This window comes from Brassica rapa, chromosome A08 (genome assembly GCF_000309985.2).
Source record: "Brassica rapa cultivar Chiifu-401-42 chromosome A08, CAAS_Brap_v3.01, whole genome shotgun sequence".
In the NCBI taxonomy this organism is placed as follows: domain Eukaryota; kingdom Viridiplantae; phylum Streptophyta; class Magnoliopsida; order Brassicales; family Brassicaceae; genus Brassica; species Brassica rapa.
The window spans coordinates 15015417-15027966 of NC_024802.2; the positions used below are offsets into that span (position 1 = coordinate 15015417).

At 31.8% G+C, this 12550-nt stretch overlaps 1 long non-coding RNA gene across 2 annotated transcripts; it reads left to right on the forward strand.

Moving 5' to 3' along the window:
* On the forward strand, positions 1-3744 carry LOC103834783. Of its 2 annotated transcripts, none has more exons than XR_626557.3 (2): positions 1-2231; positions 3388-3744. It is a non-coding gene; the product is annotated as an uncharacterized LOC103834783 (long non-coding RNA). The 2 variants fall into 2 exon arrangements; XR_004450219.1 differs by having other exon boundaries at positions 15-2231; positions 3395-3744.
* Positions 3745-12550: the final 8806 nt, after the last annotated feature.

Consider the following 12550-nt stretch of genomic DNA (forward strand, 5'->3'; position numbering starts at 1 on the left):
AAATATTGTATAAAATTTATCATTTTTACAAAATACATGTTGGGCTACTTTGTATTGTGTGATTTTCCTGATTTTTTGTTTTATTATTAGAATTTAAAAAGATTCAATTTTCTCAAAAAATATGAATTATATGTAACAATATGGACATAAAATAATTGATAAAACAAAGATTTACTCTTTCTGTTTTATAAAGAATGTTATTTTAGTTTTTTTTTTGTTTCAAAAAAGTGTCTTTCTATATTTTCAATGTACTTTTCATATTATACTTTCTAACCCTTTAAATGACCAATAAATATTTAGTTAAATCATTTTTATTTAAACAATTGTATAATAACTAAGAGTAGATTAGTATATTTTTTGTTATTTTTTTAATCCAAGTGAAATGTGAATAAAGGATACTTATTTTGAAACGAAAGGAGTATATCATAATAACCCAAAACACATACGATATGGCCCAGTTAAGATCCATAAACAAAAATGCATTAATACTATCATCAAATATGGAAACGATAACTTTGGTGTTTTTGTTCATATCTGGCAGATCTGGTTCTCTGGGACTGCAATTCTATGTATGTATGCTAACTGGTTGAAAGCACATGTGTAAATTTATAAAAGGTTATGGTGTCAAATATTACTGTATCGCCAATTAAGGAAACAATATTCACGATTAGGCAATATATGGAAAGTGAGAGCAAATACGCATGCGCAAAAATGGTTTAAAAATTAATCATGATCCACACACTCTCGTAATCAAATATAAGATTTATAGTTGAAAAACAATAAGGTAGAAGAATTCAAGAGAAGTTATTAAATTTTGAGATTCCATTATTATTGGTTTATGGATTTTTAAAATTTAATTAGAAACCATTGTTATTGGGATGATGACTTTTAAATTCCACTTAAAATCTTTTGTTATTGGAAAAGTTTAGTTTCATTGATTTTAAGATTCTATTAAAATCTACTGTTATTGGGATGTAAATTCTCTTTGTTTTAACTCATAAGACTAAACTTTGAGAATATCATCTATACTCATAAGATTTTTGAAATCTATGCAATAAAATACACTCGCATACAAAAACACACAAAATTGAACAATGAAATAATACAAATCACAACTTTAACATAAAAGTAGAAAGCAAATATTAAAAATTTAATAAATGTAAAAAAAAAATTAAAATAGTTTTAAAAAGTATTTTCGAATTCAAAAAGAATTAAAAAATACAATTTGAAAAAAAAATCGAAAGCTTTTATATAAAAAGTTCAAACTTAAAACCATATATTTTAAAAATTATAAAAAATAACTTTTATTTATATATCTATATATTAAAAGGTACAATGACATTTTGTCTTTTTAATAATTGAAATGATTCTTTTTTCTTTTCTCCTATTATACCATTAATTTTTTACCAGTTAATAACAATCAATAGAATCTTATACACGAGTAATGAAAATCTATGTAAGAATATTGGATAAAATTTGTCAAATCTAGTTAACTTGTAAAATCTTCTCAACTATTGAAATCATCAAATTCCATTAAAATTCATGTCCCAATAACCCCTCCTAAATATTTCTAATGCATTAATATTTAAAAAAATGAGTATTTTATACGCATAAACAATTTATGGATATCGTTAGTCCATTATTTGAGTAAATTCTCCAGGGAAGTTAGAGTTTATAGTGATGCAATTGTACCATGAACGTAGTTAAAAAACTAAAAAAATTACATATGATGGGCTTTGTTGTTACTGAACATATTTAGCAAATAATTACATTACCAAATATGGGTCTAAATTTGTTATAGTAGAGCCCAATATTATAATAGATAACTCAAAAATCCTACTACATACGATGGACTTTTTGAAAATTGAACATATTCAGTCCATTTCTTTTATGAATTATGCAATAAATTAAATAATAACAAATTGACTCTCTCGGGACAAAAAAAGGATTAGGGTTCTAACAAAATCAAGATATTTCACCAGAGGAACACAGGTGAGAAGACGTCTACGAACTACCGAGCATATTGTATTCTTATTATTTGTCCCTACCACCAATTCTTTCCGATTACTGATTCTTTTTTCTTTTCAATTGATCTCATTGAAAAAAAAAACAAATTTCCCCGACGATCCTCTGATTCATCTGCAAATCATTGTCCTCAAATGGCTTTGGGGAAGAGACGCGGTGGATTGGTGATTGCTGGCTGAATGATTCCAAAACTGATACGGATACAGGTATTACACTCAAACTTAGATTCAGATTTAGACTCCATATCGTATGTCCACATTAGACTGATATACTTATGTATCCACCAAAAAAATTTCAACTTTAATGAGGAAAACATAACGCAATAAAATTATAATTTCAAAATTTTTCATAAAAACACAAATTAATATAAAACCATCAATTTAGTCATGACTCTTTTAACCCGATTGGACAGTAATCCCTGGATTTTAAGTTGAAATCCAGAACAATATAGAATCAACTCAAGAAAATATAAATGATAAAGAGTAGAGGCTTCAAGAAAGAATAAATCATAAAGAGTAGAGGTTTTACGAAAGATATGTGGTGGTTTAGGTTTCTGATGAATTGTGCTAACTCTGGCTTGGCTTATATATATAGCTTAAAACCAGAGCACTGATCTCTGCGTATCTTTTGAAAAGATTAGCACAAATCATGTGAGTGATTTAACTTGTCAATCACTCTAATTAACGTCAAATCACAATACCATTTACCATATATATTGCCTTGACGATAAATCTAAGAAAGTATCCCAATCACTGGCGCAATCACAAAAATATGTTTGCCATATATGAAATACATGATGAGAACGAATCATTAACCATATTCAAGACTTTCTATATTATACTCGTCAATATCAATTGCCACTAACCCATACTAATTCCCCGATTACAACCAACAATCATTATAGAAAAAAGTACATTTAATAGTCAGAAATATATATATTGTCCAAAATATTTTAAATTAAGTCAATCTACACAAACCTATAATAAATTTCAACTTACGTTTTAACACCGTAAGTTGTAGTCAATTTAAAAAAACCTTTTGGTTTAATCACATTGCAAAAACGAATATGACCGGTTCATGCATACAAAAGAAATAACCGGTTCTTGAGTTATAATAAAAATACATGCTTTCGATCAAACTGTGGAAAGACCAAAATTGGCAGCAATATATTGGATGGACTCACTTACGATCTTAGATAGTGTGATATATTGGAATCTTCCGAAACTTTCTTGAATTTTTAGACTTATAAGTATCCTTTGGTTTAGTTACATTGGAATCTTCTGATACTTTCTTGCATTTTTGTGTTTAAATTCAAAATCTTATATTATATGGATTGTTTTTTTGAGTGTTGTGTTTCATAAGTGTGCAGATAACTGAAGAATCGAACATATATTGTTTCAGTATGATGGATCTATTGTGTTTCAGTACTGTCCAGGGTCCAGGGAGCAATGATCGTGTAACATAGTTTCTATTGTATTTTTGTTAAATGTTAAGCTAATGTAATTAAGGTAATATAATTTGAATGAACATTGGAGAATGACATTATTAAGGGTGGACTGTCAATGGCATTTGTTGTAAATTCTCTAGGGAAGAATGGGCAGTTAATTATATAGGCTGAGAGTGAATATGGTGCTGCCACATAAGGATGGCATCCCTGTAAATAATTTACACTTGTAAGGTTATATTTTCAAAATGTTTCTTCATTAATAAGAAAGGGATTGGCAGTTTGATAACAATTTATTAAGCACGAATAAAAGAAAAGTAGAAGAAAACTTGTAGAAAAATACAAACTGGGTCAATGTCGGAAAATAGTCAATAGTCGATGACATGACATCGTCAAAGAATTTTCAAGTGGACAAAACACAGACTTTAATTCATCAGTAATAATATATGGACAAGAATGACGTTTAACACGTCGGTGCGTTGCAATGAGGAAATCAGTATAGCACGTTTTCAATATTCATACTTGACATCCCCAACGAGAAGGTAGGGAAATACTATAACTTTTAAATTAACCAAAAGGAGTTCGAACCAGATTTTAATATTCTTCCAGATTCAAAATCAGCGTTGAAAATATCTGATGGTATAGTGTAAAACATTTTTCCTAATGAAAATCAAACTAAAGACACAGCGGAACTAAATTTTGCGTTAAACCACTAATCTAACACACCATAGGTAAATAGACAAATATTGATTTATATAATTTTGTATAGAATTTCGTCGATCGAGTCCTTTTTGTCATTTCTCCTGTTTTTCTTTTGTTCCCATTACTAAATGTACGTGTCTTACGGTACTGTTGATGAACTCTAAGAAACCTTTTTTGATCTGTTCATATTAATACGTAGAGTTGGTTTATTTCGATTATTGTAACTTGTAACAGAATCTGATGACAGAAACATTTCTTCCATTTTCATTTTCCATTTTTCACTCTGAGCTCAGATCGTATTCATTATTATGGTATTAGAGCGGTGAAGCTCGGAACCTCACTCGATTCGCTTTCTCGCTTCGTTGGAATCTCATCGATGGGGATCGGAAGGAGAGTTACGCGGCGTATGGGACGAGCTTCGTCGTCGGCGAGGAGAATTTTGAATACGGAAGATTCGCCACCGCAATCCCGATCGCACCGACGAAATCGTTCGATAGCATTCATTCTCCGTTCTATCTCACCGGTAGCGATAATCCAAGTCTTTCGATTATCACTAAAGTTCTAGATGGTACGAATTACAATAATTGGTGTATAACAATGACGATAATCTTAGATGCGAACAATAAATCTGCATTGATTGATGGATCATTAGCTAGGCCAAGTAATTCTCATGCTAGCTTCTGGATCTGGTCGCGATGCAATTCTATGGTCAAATTTTGGATACTGAACTCTATTTCAAAACAGATCTACAAAAGTATTCTGAGATTTAATGATGCATCAGAAATCTGAAATGATCTTTCTGCTCGGTTTCATATCACAAACCTCCCACGCTCGTATATGCTCTTTCAGCAAATTTGGTCTTTGCAACAAGGTTCTATGGATTTAGCCTCTTATTATAAAAACTTGAAGACTTTAAGGGATAAACTTGATGGGCTACTTGTCATAGATGTGATTGTTGTAAATCTATGGACAAGAAAGCTGAACAATCAAAGATCGTTAAGTTTTTGGCATGCCTGAATGAGTCTTATGCTACCATCAAGAGCTAAATCATAATGAAGAAGAACGTTCCAAATTTGTCTGAGATATACAATCTTTTGGATCAAGACTTTATCCAAAGAAATCTTAGCTCGTTAGAAAATCCTTCAGAGTTTCAAGTTGTCTCCAATGTTCAGACTCATGCACTGATCAATGAGGCTCAGTCCAACTACAATCAGAGGCAACACAAACCTATTTGTACTCACTATGGTTACACTGGCCACACCACAGAAACATGCTATAAGATTCATGGATATCCTACCGACTTCAAGCACAAGAACAAGTCTGAGAAGAACTTCACCACAACTAAGCCTTCCGGATACAATAAACATGTGGTTGCTCAGCTTACTCTCGGTGATACTGAAATTAATGGACATCTCAACAATGGCTAATAGTCTGACAAAAAATCATTCAAGGGGTGATTGTTTACTTCAACTCTAAGCTTCAACTTTTGAGTTCTTCAAATGTTGCTTCTTCTTCTTGAGCTACAATCACTGCACTACCTGGTATGGCCTATTCATCATCTACTCTGAGATTTATAGCTATCTTACAGGCTACGAGCAATGTGTTGGGATCCAATTCTTGGATTGTAGACAGTGGTGCCACGCACCATGTCACATGTGATAAAAAACGTTTTGAATCTTTATCAGCTACACTCAATGCTTCAGTCACATTACCAAATGGTCTTGGTGTGAAAATTGAAGGCGTTGGTTGTGCCAGATTTAGTGATCATTTGGTTCTCAACAATGTTCTTTATGTACCAGAATTTCGACTGGATTTATTGAGTGTGAGTGAGGTAACCAAAGATTTAGGCTATCCGATTATGTTTGATGGATCTTCTTGTATGATACAAGATCATATCAAGAAACTGATGATTGGACATGGTGAAAAGATAGCGAATCTATATGTCTTGGATACTACCTCTCTTCCTGTATTATTAAATAAAGAACCTTTATTGTTATGTTCCAATGTAATTGTTGATTCTGCTCTTTGGCACACTAGACTTGGACATCCGTCTATATTAAGACTGATTTCTTAAGTGATGTACTTGGTTTTCAACTGAAGAATAAAAATCATCATCGTTTTATTTGCTATCTTGCCAAACAAAAGCATCTTTCTTATATTTCTCATAACAATGTATGTGACGCTGATTTTGATATGCTTCATATAGATGTGTGGGGGCCTTTCTCAGTGCCACACCTGAGGGGTACAAGTATTTCCTTACGATTGTTGATGATCACACGCGAGTCACCTGTCTTTATCTACTCAGAAGTAAGGATGAAGTCTAACTGTCTTTCCTGAGTTCTTGCGGATAATTGAAACACAATATAAAGCTATGGTGAAAGGTGTTTGATCAGATAATTTTCCAGAACTTCAGTTTACAGAGCTTTTTAAGAGAAAAAAAATCATATCGTATCACTCATTTTGCAGAGGCACCTGAGCATAATTCAGTTATAGAGAGGAAACATCAGCATATTCGTAATGTAGCAAGAACGCTTATGTTTCAATCTCAAGTTCCACTGGAATATATGGGAGACTGTATTTTGACTGCAGTTTTTCTGATCAATCACTTGCCTACTCCCCGGTTAAACAACAAGACTCCATTTGAAATTCTAACATCAAAACAAGTTGATTACTCTGATGTACGTGTGTTTGGATGCTTGACCTAAGAATATACACAAATTTCAACCAAGGTCTAGAGCATGCACTTTTCTTGGGTATCCTTATGCTACAAAGGGTATAAACTCTTGGATCTTAATACAAATAATATCCATATCTCCAGAAATGTCACGTTTCATGAAGATATTTTTTCATTTACGGAGGACAAGCCAGTGTATTCTGATAAGTTATTTTCTTCTGATTGGATGAATATGATACCAAATATTCCTCATCCACAGAGTTATCCCTTTTCAATGCCTTCGGAAGAGCCTAATGCATCTACTTCATCGAGTGCAATGCCATCAGATACCTCTAAAAGGGTATCTAAACCTCCTGAATATCTTAGTGATTATCTTTGTAATCTCACTGACACAGATATTCCTTATCCTTTGGCGGCTCATGACTCCTATTCAAGGCTTTCTGAAGTGTATGAAGGATATGTTTGTGCTTTGTCTCAGCATATAGAACATATTTCTTTCACTCAAGCCTAGAATTTTTATGAATGACTTAAGGTGATGAATGAAGAACTTATAGCTCTTGAAAGTACTGAGACGTGGTCCTTGTGCTCTTTGCCTCCTAGTAAACATGCTATAGAATGCAAATGGGTATACAAAGTGAAGCTGAACGCAGATGATACTTTGGAGCGTTATAAGTTACATTTAGTAGCGAAACGATATACTCAACAAGAGGGAGTTGATTTTGTTGATACTTTCTCTCATGTTGCTAAAATGACCACAATGAAGACCCTGATAGCTGTGTCAACTGCAAAGAATTGGAGTCTCACGCAGCTTGACATCTCAAACGCTTTTCTCAATGGTGATCTTCAAGAGGAGATTTACATGACACTTCCACCGGGTTATACACCAAAAGAGGGAGAGACATTGCCTCCAAATGCAGTCTACAAACTAAAGAAATCTCTTTATGGTTTCAAACAGGCTTCAAGGCAATGGTTTCTCAAGTTCAATTCAACACTTCTCTCAATGGGGTTCAGTAAATATCACAATGATCACACTCTGTTCATTAAGAACTTTGATGGAAATACATTGCAGTCCTTGTTTATTTAGACGATATCATCATTGCAAGTAATGATGATAACGAGGTTGACCAGCTTAAGGATGATATGTTCAAACTGCGAGACCTTGGTCCTCTTAAATACTTTATTGGGCTGGAGATTGCGCTTTCTCAGAAAAGGATTACCATCTGTCAACGCAAATATGTTCTTGAGCTACTGAAAGAGACATGAAAAATGGCTTGTAAACCATCTTCTATTCAAATGGATCCAAGCATTACGCTCTTTTATGATCCAAAATTCCCTCTTATTGACGATCCGACTATTTATAGAAGATTGGTTGGACGTTTAATGTATCTCATGATCACACGGCTAGACATTACGTATAGTGTCAACAAGCTCTGTCAGTTTGCAGCTAATCCTCAGAGTGTTCATCTTCAGGCTGCGTACAAGGTTTTATACTACCTGAAGGGAACAATTGGTCTTGGATTATTCTATTCTGCTACTTCTGATATGGTTCTTTAGAGCTACACGGATGCAGATTTGAACTCTTGTCTTGATACAAGACGTTCTACTTCTGAATTTTGTATGTTTCTTGGCTCCTCCCTCATTGTGTGGAAGTCAAAGAAACAAGATGTTGTATCTCATTCTTCAGCCGAAGAGTACAGAGCAATGTCCGTTGTTGTCAAAGAAATCATTTGGATTGTGAATCTTCTTGGTGAGCTTCAGGCACCTCAGTCAAAGGCTGTAGCCTTCTTCTGTGATTCCACGGCTGCTATTCACATTGTTAACAATCCGGTTTTTTATGAAAGAACCAAACATGTCGAATCAGATTGTCATCAAGTTCGTGATCACATAGTCAGTGGTTTGATCAAGACTCTTCATGTTGGAACGAGTACTCAAATCGCCGACATGCTTACAAAACCTCTCTACCCTACTCAATTTACTTCTCTCATAAGCAAGATGTCGCTACATTTAATTTACGCGTCATCTTGAGAGGAAATATTAATGTGTAGAGTTGGTTTACATTGGTTATTGTAAATTATTTCCGGTACATGTATAAACCGAGACTATATATGTAACTCGATTGTAACGTAATCTGATAACATAAACAATTCTTCCCTTTTCATTTTTCTCTCTGAGCTCAGATCGTATTCACTATTAGCTCATCTGCAACAACGTAAAAATTTTAAAATATTCAAAAAAAAAAAAATCTACGAGGTTGTAGACCGAGACTTGTATGTCTCCTCAGAGCATATAGTGATAATATACTTTAGTGATAAAAATCGTGAATTCCCTACTTTAGATCTTTTTTTGGTCAGTAAATCTATTGTTGAGGCTTGGTAAAAGTTTTGTGAGTTTTTAACTTGATTCCAAAAATTTGATTAGGTAAAGCCGTGGATTTCCATTTTGTACCAATATGACATAAAACCAGGATAGGTGATTATATATGTTGTTTGATTTAACATATGTTTTTAGACCATCTATAAATATTTTGCTGTTTTTTTTTCTTAAAATAGAATTACTCCATAATACAGATAAAATTTATTATAATGTTTTTAAAAATAGAAATATCTAAAAATAGAGTAAAAATAGAAGAATGTTATTTCTTCCTTTATAAAAAAAAAGAAAAATAGTAATATCTATTTCAGAGGAAGAAATAGAGATGAATTGATATAGTTTTATCTCTAGACAGTATTATAGAGACATATATATAAATGGGTTGGAAATATTCTTAGACAAATAATATCTTATATATAAAAAATATTCGACTATGCTATGAGAATAAGTTTTATAATAAATTTATATGACGTTAACATTTGTTTTCAACATGAACAATCATACTAACCAGAAGAAATAAAATCAGACATGAACTTGAAAGATCCCAACTTTCTGTTAAATTCAAAGGTATATTGAATATAAGAAGTTAAACTTGAACTTGAAAACTCCAACATCTCGTTAAAATTAAAAAGTATATTAAATATAAAGAGATAAAATCAAAGGTATACTAACCGTAATAAATAAAATCAGATGTTAATTTGAGAAACTCAAACATCCTGTTAAAATTCAAAGGTATATTGAATATAAAGAGATTACAGACTTTTACATACACTTTAGATATGGAAATTTTCATCAAAATAATCTTTATTATAAAAATAGCACAAGAATAATGAAAATAACTTTCATTAAAGAGTGACAGATCAATTATTCTTAAGTGATAATATATTAGATAGAAAGAAATAGTTTTTTAAAATATTAATTACTCTAAATCCTAAATCCTAGACTATAAATTCTAACCCTCATGCACCCCACAAAAAAAATCTAAACTCTAATCACTAATCATTTAATTTTATAGATATATGTATCTTTATACTATTTAATGAATGTTATTTTGATTTTTTTTTTTTGTATTTATGGAACAAAAACATGTTTTAATGTATATTCGTTATTGATGTAGTTATATGAAACGCATCTACGCTCGGGACTGTCGAAAGTTGATATGTGCATGTACGTAGACCATGCATCAACCCTTAGCAGCACGTTTTTTGTATTGAACATATAAAAATTGTATTTTCTAAAAAAAATATTGATACCGTTCATTCGTAGACCAAACGCTGTAACACTATAAATATAAAAATGCAACAGTAGTACGATGGTACAATCACATCAGTCTACGCCCGTATAAATATGGGTATGAATTGTGACCGGAGAATGATGGAGAATAATGCATTTCCTCCTTTTTTTTTGTAGAGAATTAAAGACCAAAATTATTCATTGTTAAATTTGAGAAGGAACAATCATTGCTTTTTATTACTGCTATTTTTTTCGTATATTATTTTTCTGTTTGTTTTTCTTGTTTCCCGAATGATCACGGGTCAGATATTTAGTGTGTAATGTCTCTATCTCCTCTCTCTTTCTGTCTCTCTCTTGGGCAGATGTTGGCAGAACCCAATAGAAACAGATGCTACTCCTTTATTTACCCGCACGTAGTTTAATTTTAGCCACAGTTCATTTTATTTTGTCCTCTTAAGTTACTTTACTCTCTCATTTTATCATATTGATTTACTTACTTCCCGTTGAAACGCTTTGAGACTTGGACTGTAACTGAAGTATAAGTATATATTTACATAGTTCAAGGCAGTGAATTTGTAGTGTAGAAGCAAGCCAGTGAGGAAGGGGGTGGGGGTCTTCGTGCCAGCTTACGGATGGGTGTGTGTACCTATTTTGAAGAAGTTGTTGACCTAAATTGGGCCCCACTATTAAAAGCCACGACGTAGTGTCTATTTTCTCTGTTTTTACACTTTGTTTTTCTCCATAGATTTGAGTTCTTTTTTTCAACTGAACTTCGGTATTTAATGTCTTTGGAACAACATAAGCTAAACTAAACAATTATAGTTAGATTTAGCATAGAATTACGTGATTACCAATAATGTATCTTTATTTTTCATAGAAACCGTGTTAGAACAAATTATGTCACAGCCAATGATAAATTAATATATCCGTAGAAAGACTATCAATATGTTTGGATTCTATAAGATATTTGGAAAGAGCACAATGATATGGTTTTTAATAGCATTATAGAGATTCTAGAAACATTTTACATTTAGTGGAGACAGAAACGATTATATGGAATAAGGCAGAAATATCAATGGTCCAGAATGGAATTACTCAAACATTATTCTTATTATTCATGGAGTAGATAACACAAAGCATGCCATGTGAAGTACGAAGATATATATGTTTTACCGATGGATTTTGGAAGGATATATAAGAATTTATTTTCAAGACACAGTGGGTATAATACATTATAAGGTTTTGAACTGATAGGGGCAAGAAATACAAAAAGGTATATCACCCTTACACACAGAATTTGAAACTTTCGTATGGGCAATTGTATAAAAAATATCCGACAAGTTCATGTGATTTTTGCGACAGCTTATTTTTATTTAGTGAAAATGGTTTCGTAACTATAAAAATGAACCGTTTTCACCTTATTTTAAAGAAATTCAGAAAGTGAAGAAAAGCTTCAGAATTTTTTACTTTTGGGATCAAACACTTATCCCAGATTCAAAACACTAAACATACAATTTTGTACGTGGTGTTCATAGTTAACCATCCTATTTTGTCTATATAAACATATAGTTCTCTTTTTGATTAGTAAAATCTTAATCGAGCTAAAATTTCACTACTGAAAACCCATCTTCGTTACATTATCTCTTCTTGCGTTTGTAAACAAGTGATTCTTTATGAAAAAAAAAAACTTAAAACAAACTTACATGAGATGAGACTGTATTTTCATGCTGCCATAATATTATCATTTTCTACGGTCATGAATAATGCTACATATTGGTATTCACCTTAAAGCAACGTCATTGCTCAAGAAACTCTTGTAAAGTTATCTAAATTTTTTGTTGACAAAAAAGAGTTATCTAAATTTTTATATTGTTATTTTAATGTTATTTTATTAAGTAACTATTTTTATTTTAAACAATATGAATAATCAAGAAATAACACATGAAAGATGATATCTAGTAGAGTTCTGAAAAGTTATTTTTGAGAAATTATGTTCTGTTTTCATTTTATTTCTTTTTCAATTTTTTTTTATTGAGAAATCCACTTCTATCCTAAAGAAAACAAATCTACTTTTTTTTTGTGCCGTCATATCATCATTAATG